We start from the raw sequence: 11,364 nt of genomic DNA on the forward strand, positions 1-11,364 counted from the left end.
ATTTATCATTTTTAGAAGGTAACAAATACGAGACGTTCCAAGTGTATCCCTTTCGATACTTCCTGTGAACAGATTGATACAATGCCATGATTGTTCTAATTTGCATGAAAGATGTAAAACTAAGTAGAGTCACGGAAGCAAGGGGGGTAGTTGTATATATTGCTAAACAATGGTTCTTGTCGTATTTTGAAATATCTAGCGCTTTTTTTTTCTTCGAAATAAACAAAAGTCTTAGATTTTAAGGTTGGCTCGCCAATCCTTAAAATTATACTTTTGGGTTCCTAAAATTTTTCTTATGATGGAAAAGTCAGGAATAAAATATACATTTTGAGCTTCAGACGTCAATTATTTGAGCCTCGAAGTTCTTTAAAAGTTGCTTGAAAATTCAAAAGCTATTTATTATTAACTTGAACTTCTAAAGCTCCAGCTCAGCCTTATTTTCTTGTAGGAAAACATTTTTTTATCCATCAGTTAGAGCATGAGGCACATTGTGGCTACGTACCGTTTCTTTACTATTTTTATCAGATACATCCTCATATTTTTCAAATTCAAATTTTATTCTTATTTCTATGCAAATAAAATAAAAAAATTAAAATTAAAATCAATAAAAATGAAATAAAAAAAATTAAAACAAACCCTAACACCTCGTGTGAATAAACACACAATTCTGTTTTACGACCAACTACGATTCGTGTTCACATATTCTATCTTTTCTTCTTATCTATTTCTATTTTGTTCTCAAAGATTCACATTCCTCTGACTACTTTTTTTATTAAGCGCCTACAAAAAAATCACCGAAATTCGCGGTCTAAGTATTAACTAAACAATACATTGAAGATGAGATGATAATTAACATGCGTGATTCATCAAGTAAACGAACGTTTTTGGTGTGTGTTGTTATTCAAAAACTTGGATTATCTTCCAAAAATTTGTATGATCCTTCTAAACAGAGAAGACACACAAACTGGGGAAGCTTAATGTTATTAAACTTGCTCTAACATCTTTTTGGGACAGAATTAGCACTAAAATTTTACTTCGTCCACGAAGCCTAATGCGATTTTTAGGATTACCTCAATTTTGGTAAGATACAACAATTTTTATCTTTAAATCACTCTTATTCTACCGGTCGGCAAATATCACGTGATAATTTTAAACCAATTACAAAGCAGCAGTTCTTAAGGTAAACATTATGATTTGAGTGAAGACACGACATTCACGCGATCAATTTTTCGTAAATAGGGGGTAAATTTTTCATAAAATCTTTGTTTTTTAACTTCTAGCCTGACATATTGTGTAGTTTTTTTTGTTAATTTAGATACTTGTTTAATCAAAGCTTTTTCTGTGAGAGTTAGAGTGTGAAATCTTCGTGTTTTCCCTCAACCGAAAGTGGTACTACGTGACATTCCGACTAAACGAACGTAACATTAGGGCATGTGCATTTTTTATATTACATTGAACATCTGATTACTTTTATTTTGTAATACGGGAAGAAACACACTACCCAACTTTGAAATTTGAAAAACAGTTGAATTTACTGGTGGTCCAAAAATAAAAAAACCTGTTGAAACAGGTTTTTTTATTTTTGTTCTAGCTCGGTTGACAGATATTATTATACGTTCATATGAGGCGAGCTGGCCCGGTTAGGCGGACTGAAGAAAGTCACAAAAGATTTTCTGAAACAAGGCGAGAACTTGCCTAAATAAGGCAGCGCGATCAATCGGACCAACTCTTCTCCATATGAACAAAACAATATTTTCACATGTGAGATTATTATTACTACTATTATTTACTTAGGATAGCTTCTTTAATTCCTAATAGAACTGTTATCAATGATGGTCCTACGAAGGGGGTGCTAGTGCATTTGAAGCACCTATTTGTTCAAAACAATCGCTCAACTAAACCACCACAGAAGAAATCAATGCCATTCTCTTGCTGATCTTTAGGCAGAAAAGAAAGACACACACTGTTCAATAATACCATTTCTTTGTAAGCCGATTTGATAATTTATTTTGTTTCTACACAACTGTAACGCTACGTAATCTTATTGAAAAATAAATTAATAATTCGTCAATCTAAAAATGAATTGTTTTTCAGTATGGAGGGCATCCATTGAGTGCGTACGCACCAAACTGCTCATTTTCGACCCTTCCTCCCCCTGTACGATTTTTCTCTGACACCCTCCCTTGCGCCTATACACATACATTCACCCACTCCTTCCCCTTCCCACTTGATCAAGTGATTTTTTTAGTGAAACCCCACGTAAGTCTCTTACAGAGACATTACAGATCAAATAATAATAATAATAGTCTATAAAAGATTTGCAAATGGACACGATATCGAAATATAAAAATGTAAAAAAGAAAATAGAATAACAGACGGTCACAGTGTGTACGCACGCACCTTCTTCCTTGTACGCACCTGTATGATTTTAGTCTCACAACCCTCCCCCAGATGCGTACGTATTTTATGGATGCTCCCATATGCACTTAAATAACCACCAAACCTATTTTTGTGGACAGTTTGTCCACGTATTTTCTTTTTCAATTATAAACTTAAAGGTTTGTTTCGATTTTCGCAAACTGTTTATTTTTCGAATTTTCATGTATTTTAATATTTGGAAAAAAAATTAGGATTCACTTGAAACTATCAAAGCTATGATATTTCTTGTGTATAAAAAAAACATTACATTTGAAAGAGCGTGATTGGATATTTAAGACCTCATCTGATTGATGGATAATAACATATGTCATGTTGAAATTTAGTGGGTGAAAGAGAAGAGTTGTCTTACTATCAAAAATTGACATATCTGTTTCCTGGAACGCCTACTGTACTGTGAACCAACTTTGAAAAAACGGGTACAAAAGAGATAGATTTGACATATGTTCGTATTGATGTAAATGAAAGAAACATCTGCGGTTTTATGCTAATTTAGATATCTGCATATGATATCATGCATGGCAAGTATTTCGCATTTTTGTCTTTTAAAAATATAAAAATCTTTTAAATCTTTTGTTCTGAAAGTTCGCCTTGTTTAGTAGACCACAGCAGGAAAGTTCTACAAAATTTTAAATTATTTCTAACATGCGCGATAATTACCTTCAAGGAAAAAATCTTCGCAATAAATTTTATAAAAAAATTGATTTTTGCTTTAAATTAAATGTCACTTTAAAATAGCCGTTTTAGATTTTCTAACACACCTTTAGCCAAAGAATTGCATGTTTGTCACAGAAAAAAAACAACACGAAAAATAATACATCTTAACGATGCGAGTAAAAATAAAAACAATGTGGAACAAAGAAGGATAATTTACCTTAACTATGAACAACGTAAATCTTCTTGCTTCGTTCTCTTACTAGAGCTGAAACAAAGTAAAACCAAAAAATATCATTAATACACAGCCATCTAACTTATAGTTACTGTGATATCAACACATTAGAATGCATTATTATATTTAGGCTCATCTCCGCTAGGCCTAAAAAATCTGTATGAGGCGAAATGATCAAAAATTAAATTCTAAATGGCTCGCAGAATATACTAATTCGCTAAATATATCAATCAAGTCTAGTTTTAAACTCTGCAAATTACTTCCAGACAATCAAAATACTTAAAATCATTTCGCTTAGTGAAAATGATCCTTTATTATTAAGTTCCTCTGCTCAGATGAATAAAAAAAGTTATATAAACTAAGATATAAGAACACGCACTATCCATTTCCTGATAAAGTCTCACAAAACAACTTTTTTAATTTGCGTTTTTGCGTTTTATTTTTGTTCAATAATATCATTTCTTTTGTAAGCCGATTTGATTATTTATTTCGTTCCTAGACAACTGTAACGCTACGTAATCTTATTGAGAAATAAATTAATAATTTCCTAATTTTTTTGAATTTTAATAATATAGTGAAAGAAGAATAAAAATCATCATTCGGGGTCGTTGATAAGACTCTCATTTAAATAATGAATATGGTAAATTATGTAATAGAGTCACTGGTACCAAAAAAACGATCAAAAAAGCTTTTATTTTACAAACTACTTTTAAAACAAGGGTTCATTCACATTCAATTATTTATTTATTTTTTATTCATATAAGGACGTTATGGAATGACGCAAATTTGGATGATTTAAGCAATGTTCAGGTGTAAAATACCGCGTGTTGGTTTTATAACATACCACTATAGGTTGAATATAAAATTTCGAGAGTGATGAACTGCTGCTGGTAGTAAAAAATACCGTGGTTAATGATATAAGATATCGAGGGTAATAATAAAAACCTGCCGCAGGCGATGGTATAAAAAACCGAAATAATGGTACAAAATAATGCGGGTAAAGATAGAAACTCTCCCTGGATAATAGCAAAAATTCCGCGGGAGACGGTATAAAATAGCACAGGTAATGGTATAAACTGCCGCCGTTAATGGCATAGAATACCGCGGGTAAATCAAACAAGACAAATGCAAAAACAATATAAGAAAGTATTTTAATTCTTTCCCTCTTCCCAATCATTGCGGATTTACAGGTGAGTAAATGTCGCCTCGCTTTTTAAAAACCTCGTCTGCAGAACTTGTTAGGAATTTTTATATTTGAATGGCCTGTAAAACAACTTACAAGTCCTGGGAACAAGATTGGATTATAAAGTCTTTGCGCTGCTCCCGAATCTCTGGAAGCTAATGGTAGTTCAACATCTCACTTCTAAAAAATACATAAATACCTCTTTTTATTTCACTCTCTCTTTTTTCAAAACTGCAATGTAAATTTTCTTTTTATACGCGTTATTTAAATGGTCCTGAGTTATAAATATTTCAAAAATTTCAATGATTTATATGCTTGTCAATTTCACAAGAGTTCACTTTCACTGCCAGATGTCAAAATGATGAGCCTCCCATCTGTCACATCCGATGAAAGCCGTTTTTAGAATCACGTACGTAATTTAGTTTTCCGAATTTTTAATTATTATTTGAATTAATGAGATGATTTTGCAGTCACGATTTACTTTTACATATTTATTAACACTGCTTTTGACAAAATTAAAAAAAAGCCGTCACCTAAATTTTTTTCTTTCCAATTTTGAGTTTTCCGGATTAGAAAAACACCGTGGGGACAGGAATGCCTAGATGTATGCACGTGATATTGTACAATGACTCTCAGTTTAAAAATGCTTCAAAACATTAATTAAATTGCTACAAATCCAATTTCAAGTCTTCGGACGAAGAAGGAACAACTTGACAAGTCGTTTTAGAACGAAAATTATTATATTATAAAAAAAATTGCAGGTTGGTCCGCAGGTCACCCTTGCTTAAAGCCATTTAAAGCTAACTCGGTAAAAAACAAATTCATTAGGATAGGGTTCGATAGAATAATGCAGTATACATATTCACTTTGAGCAAATTTCATTTCGACTGTGTCTGTTTTGCTCACGTTATTAAAAATGTTACCAAGATGTACAACGACAACTAAATTTTGCTTTGCAATTCTATAATGAAGAGTCAAATGAATAGAAATATATCCTGTCATTTGGACATAATTGAATCATGTAGGGACTTTGTTACTTTAGTTGTAGCACAGAATTGCTGGGATGTTAAGGCGATAGCAACACAAAACTGCTAAACATTTTGAAGGAGATAAAATGTTAACTGGCTATGCCTCTGTTTAAACAAGGGCGTACTGAAGGAGTAACACATTTAATCCACTAATGGGTTAAATGCTATAAATAAGGATTTATCGTCATGAAGATATCTAAAACCTCGATAATGCCCTTTATAACGTTGATGTTAGCATTTTTTCGTGCTTCGTGTTGACAAGGGTTTCAGCAGGACAATAAGCAATATATTTTATATTGGGAGAAGAAATTATGGAAAATATGTCAAAAAATTTCGCAAACCTTTGAACTGATTTGGTCAATAAATGTTTTCTTATTTACATTTGCAAAGACGAACATGGTGTAACTCTCAACAGCTGCTCCCCGTCATGGCAGCTCTGCTGAATGAGAAAAATGTGTTACAAACTATCCTTTGTTATGTCGGCCTTTAAATCATGATCTCCTGGTTAGTATGGCGGTTAATGTAAATAAAACGAGTCGGTTAGTGCATTAGTTTGGAGTATCAGGTAAACTATTTGATCGGATGAAATTATGTGTGGTATAGGGGTTCACTGTGTTCTTACTTCTTGTAATAAAAGATTAAAAAAAAGCGGTACCTTGATTTTTACAAGAATTGATTGGGGAAAAATTAACTTTATCGCAAAACTAACTTCTGGATAATCGCAAAAATAGGTATCGAACAAAAATAAAAGGTTTAAAATTTTTGAATACGATGTATGAAATGATGATGTTAAAAAAGGTAATCTACCTTGCGTTATTTTGAAAACCATTATTATTTGTCGTCATTTTGCTTCGATTTCACAAATAAGTCTGCTAAGCACAACTAATAATTCTTACTTTTTCTCGTGTTAGCTTCCGATTACAAAACTAAAGTAACTTTGGCGACTGACAAACAATTGCAAATTTAAGAGAATAAATTCGCAAAAATCGCAAATTTTGAATGGTTTTAGAAAGTTTGTTAACAGTTATTACACGAAACATTAAAGAAAAAAGAATAAAACTGACATAAAGATTTTTTTATTTAAAAAGAGAAAAAGGATCGGTCTGAAATACAGTGAATAAGGGATTAAGCGCCCGGGGGGCTTAATTAAAAATTTAACCCTGACAAAAGGCGCTTATTTGGCAGGGGCGGTTAATTCAACAGAAGCAATTATTAATTTTTTTTTCAGAAAAGTAAATTCTTTAAATTTTATTCATTTCTCATAATTTTTATTATTGAAAAATAGTAATACAAACATCGGAAATCGCAAAAAAAAATTTTTGCAAATTTTTTTTTCTGTTATGTATAATGTAATGCAACTTGCATAAAAACGATTCAATCAAACAATTTTTTTTTTTTTTTTTAACTGATGATTTTTCCGACTGCATAGCAATAAACAACATATTAAAATTTGGTTTTTATTATTCTTTTTGTACAATAATTAATCCAGATAAATTTATATATTTACATGTTCTTTTTCTTCGTTTTGCTCAGCTGCTAAAACATTAAGAAAAAGAAAAACTAATAACAGTACAAAAAACACCAATTTATACATCAGGATTGAGTTTTGTTGCTATTGACAACTTGACATATGTCAAAACATGAATTTTGACGCCTCTTGTTTTGAACGGTCATCAATTTTGTTATTTGAAGGGGATACCAATATGTTTGAGCCATCTGGGAAGTTAATATTTTTTCTAGAGGATGGCAAAGTAATTCTATGTAAAGTCATTTGTAGTTCAGACCACAATTTATTTCTTCTAAAGAGGTCGCAGCGCCGATGAGAGACAGAAAGCCCTGGGAATGAGATTGAAGAGGTTGGTCTCGTTTTTATGTAGATTTCAGTAGATTAAGTATACTGTGTTTATATAAGTCACAAATGATAGACATGATCGCTTCGATTGACTCGTTTTTTGCGCTGTTGTTACTGTCATCATTGCTAGTGTTACTACCGTTGTTGTCACGTTGGTTGCTAACGTTATCATTGTTGACGTTATATCGTTGCTATCGTCGCTGTCGTTACCGTCGTTGTCGTTGCTATCGTTACGGTTGTCGGTTAACTGTACTTACAATCGTTACTGTCACTTTCGTTGTAATTATTTCCGTTGTCGTTGTCTCGTTATTATGGTCGTTGCTGTCATTATTATCGTTAATGTTTTTATCGTTCTCCTTTTTTGTCGCTATCGTCGCGATCATGTTATTTTTTGTCGTTGTCGTTGTCGTTGTCGTTACCGGTGTTGTTATTGACTATAATTTGTTTTATAAAATTATCCTCCTTTGCACCTTGTTTACAGATTAATAATAAATATTTAAGTCTCGACAATTGGGCGTGATGAAGAGACTTTTTTATATATTTACTTACCATTATTTCCAGCCATTTCTTTTTAGTTTAAATATTCTTTTTAACATGTCCCGTTTTCGTTCTGCTAAACTGAGAAGATCACGAAGACTCTATAGAGAAATAAAACTTAAAACTAAATTCCAATAAAATTAGAAATTATACTCGTGGTCAATTAATTAATCACTAGAATTATTATTAACACTTCAGTCTTCCATTGCGTCCTTCGCAACCTCTTACACCCTTCCCTCTCAACTGTCCCCTCCCTTCTCCCCCTCGACCCCCTTATGCCCTCTTTGTACTGAATTTTTATTTTCGCCCCCCCCCCCCCCCCCCCTCTTTTGTAATTTAGTATGTAAAGTACATTAAGGACAGTTTTGTTTCAATTTTCGTTCAAGATGAGGTGATGGGCAAGAAGTTTTATTACTTTTGTTCCCTTTCTACTACAAGAAAATTTTGTACACAAAAAAGTCAATTTATAAAAAGTTATGACGTTAAGAAAATAAATAAATAATGACGTTAGTATGCATAGAAGTGCAGTGACTTATTTGATCATTATTTTAACCCTATTCCTGTTTGGGTGAGGGGGGGGGAGAGATAGGGGGTGATATAGCCTATCGCCTTTTTAGCTTGGTATTTTGTTACTTTCCTAGCTCTAATTTCCTGGCCAAAGAGTTATTGCATTCCAGGCAATTATGTGATTGCATTCCAGGCAATTGTACACAAATAATTTCCGGAATCTCAAAGTTAAGCCAAGTTTTCCCATTTTTGCAAATTTGATGACGTCATTGGTAAAATGCTAAGACGAGCATTTTTTGACTAAGTCAATAATTAAGGACTTGGAGAAATTAAAACTTCGTTCCTACATATACACTCTTTCTGCAAGCAACACTGTACAACACAAGAAAACTACATCTACAATTCTGTTTAGAATTTTAGAAAATGAGCTTTTTTTGATTATTTTACGAACTAGTTAAACAGCAGTGCCTTTCTAATGCTCTGCTGTAAAAGAAGTATACCGGATTGCACAAAAAATAAGAAAAACAGGCCATGCTCACGTCTGCAAAAGTTAGTATCGTGCAGTGCGTAAGAAGCGGAGGTGGAAGAAAAAGGGGCGAAGAAATATTTTTTCAAAATGATGTTTTTTCAAAGGAAAAACATAAAAATAGCAATTTTGTTTCCTCATCCCTTTAAAATCGATCCATCGTACATAAAAGGAATTTTAATGCGTCTCCTACCAATCTTATGGTGGAAATTTTCAAAGTCTCCCCACAGACAAAACCATGGTTGGCCTTCACGCCGAGACACTACGTTCAGCAAAGTCAACTTCTTCCACCCGAACCAGCTGAACAGAACTCCATTGCATCCTCCATCAGCTTCTAAACTTCCAACTGTTAGGATGGAATCCAAAGAGACAAATAAAACTTCCCGTTACTTACTTGATTATATCATCATTTTGATAAAAACTAACGCGAAAATATAATTTAGGCAATCAACATTTAGTTAACGCATGTTTTCTACACATGTTAACATACCCCATAAAACTTCAGTGATAACTTTTTAGAGTTTCCAATTAAAACATTATAAAATCTAAGCAAACCCAAACAAATATCAACCTACCAATTCATTAGTTCCATCTCTCTTTCCCCATTTTGTATCCACTCTATGTGTTTGACCCATGAACGAGAGTGTAAAAACGCATTCAAGAAAGATAGCTGATATCACCAAAGACAACACCAATGTTCGAAGTTTCGCCATTTTTTTGTGTACTTATCTAAGATGAAATTAATAATATAGCTATCATAGTATTTCTTTAATATATATTAGCTTTATTTATCTCAGTATGTTGATATTATCAGTGATGAAGAAGAAAAAGAGAGATTATCAGTTCACAGTTTCAAGCATCTTTGTCCGTAACAATCATGTGGAGAATGTAGTGGAAAATAAGGTATAAGATAAGCTTATTAATCTCAAAAGAGGCGAAGGATCGAATATAAATAAATGAAGAGGTGCTAGCCATTTCCTTTCTTCCTGGTCTCAAGCTGGTCTGGTTCTTATCTTCACTTAAAACTGCCCCCCCCCCCCCCCCCAAAAAAAAAAAAAGGGAGAAGCAGTGTATCTATGTAGATAGTTATCGCATATTGAATCAATTGGACAGGTTAAATTAGAAAACAGAAAAAATACAGCCAACAACTTAATTTTATTTGCTTTGTCGAGTACCATGTTTTTCTGGTTAAGATTTCAAGAGTTAAAAATAACTATAGATATTTCCTAATCGGTACACTTTTCAAAGGGTTGTACATGAAGTAAATAAACCAGTGTTTCAAGATCTGTGTCATAACTTACGCGCATTTATTCTTTTCAGTAACATTAAACATTCCCTGGATATCTCTCTGTGAATATCATGCCTTTATGCAGCAGCAGAAGTTAGTAATTCAATGGAACGCGAAACACAGACGTCCATATGAAGCGCCCTGCTATTTAATGATTAATACAGCTATTACGAGTCCAAACTATGTTCAAAAGCCCATATTTTAAATGGAATTTTTTGAAAAAGTTTTGTTTTTCAGCTTCTTCGTGCCGCAACAGTTAATATTTGAAAAACGCACGTGTAAATTTAGTATTTTTTAGCGGATAAAAGGGAATAAACAATATGTTTTATGTCTAAAGAAATACTTTCCAGTTTTAGATATTTAAGTTTGTTAAAACTAATGGAAGAAACAATATCCTTATTGTGAAAACAAAAAACAACAAAAACTATAGTTTTCTTCTGTATCGTAGAAACGGAAGGAAGGATGGGGTGAATACTTAAGTTTTGATTCATCTTTCTCTAATCTCCACTGTTTATATTTTCATTCAGGATAATCTCTATACTTCCTTTTGTAAATATATGTTTTGTCCATTTTTTCACAAGACTTTTACAAGATTTGTTTTACAAGTACTTCTCAAGCTGCCATTAAATATTTGCCTTCTTATATTTTTTATCTTACGTATCAACAATATTATGACAACAACGAGGAAGGAATAGATGAAAATAGGAATAAAAGAAGAAGAATGGCAAGGCTAGGTTTTACTAACTTTCTGTTTTTTACTGAAGAAACACACAAAAAATGAAAATTATATAAGGCAGAAATTTTTGAATAATTAATTGTTGCGATTTTGCAAAACTTAGATTTAGGTCGCAAAATTTTTAATGCGCTGCAAAATGAAAAAAATATACCTAAAACATAATAAAATAATAAGAGACAAAATATGTGAACATTATTAGCTGAAAATGAATGTTCTAGTTCTAATAAAAATAGACCTTCTTGTTTTGCGGATTATTAAGGAGTAATAGATTTGGGTATATTTTACTATAGCTAACTTTCGATTGGATAAAACTTGGGTAATGAAACTTGACAATTTTTCAGTATATGCACCTACAGGGAAAATTCTCATTTTTTTCTAAAAT

The 11,364-nt window shown here is 32.3% G+C and overlaps 2 long non-coding RNA genes across 2 annotated transcripts; one reads left to right on the plus strand and one right to left on the minus strand.

The window, feature by feature from the left end:
* Positions 1 to 26: 26 nt before the first annotated feature.
* Positions 27 to 2,071, plus strand: LOC130636240 (uncharacterized). The gene is made up of 2 exons (XR_008982245.1): positions 27 to 1,080; positions 1,819 to 2,071. It is a non-coding gene; the product is annotated as an uncharacterized LOC130636240 (long non-coding RNA).
* A 4,864-nt stretch (positions 2,072 to 6,935) lies between these two features.
* Positions 6,936 to 10,418, minus strand: LOC130636247 (uncharacterized). The gene is made up of 4 exons (XR_008982247.1): positions 10,260 to 10,418; positions 9,534 to 9,687; positions 7,938 to 8,026; positions 6,936 to 7,072 (listed from the first exon to the last, which is right to left on the minus strand). It is a non-coding gene; the product is annotated as an uncharacterized LOC130636247 (long non-coding RNA).
* Positions 10,419 to 11,364: the final 946 nt, after the last annotated feature.

The sequence above is a fragment of the Hydractinia symbiolongicarpus genome, chromosome 1 (assembly GCF_029227915.1).
Source record: "Hydractinia symbiolongicarpus strain clone_291-10 chromosome 1, HSymV2.1, whole genome shotgun sequence".
Classification (NCBI taxonomy): domain Eukaryota; kingdom Metazoa; phylum Cnidaria; class Hydrozoa; order Anthoathecata; family Hydractiniidae; genus Hydractinia; species Hydractinia symbiolongicarpus.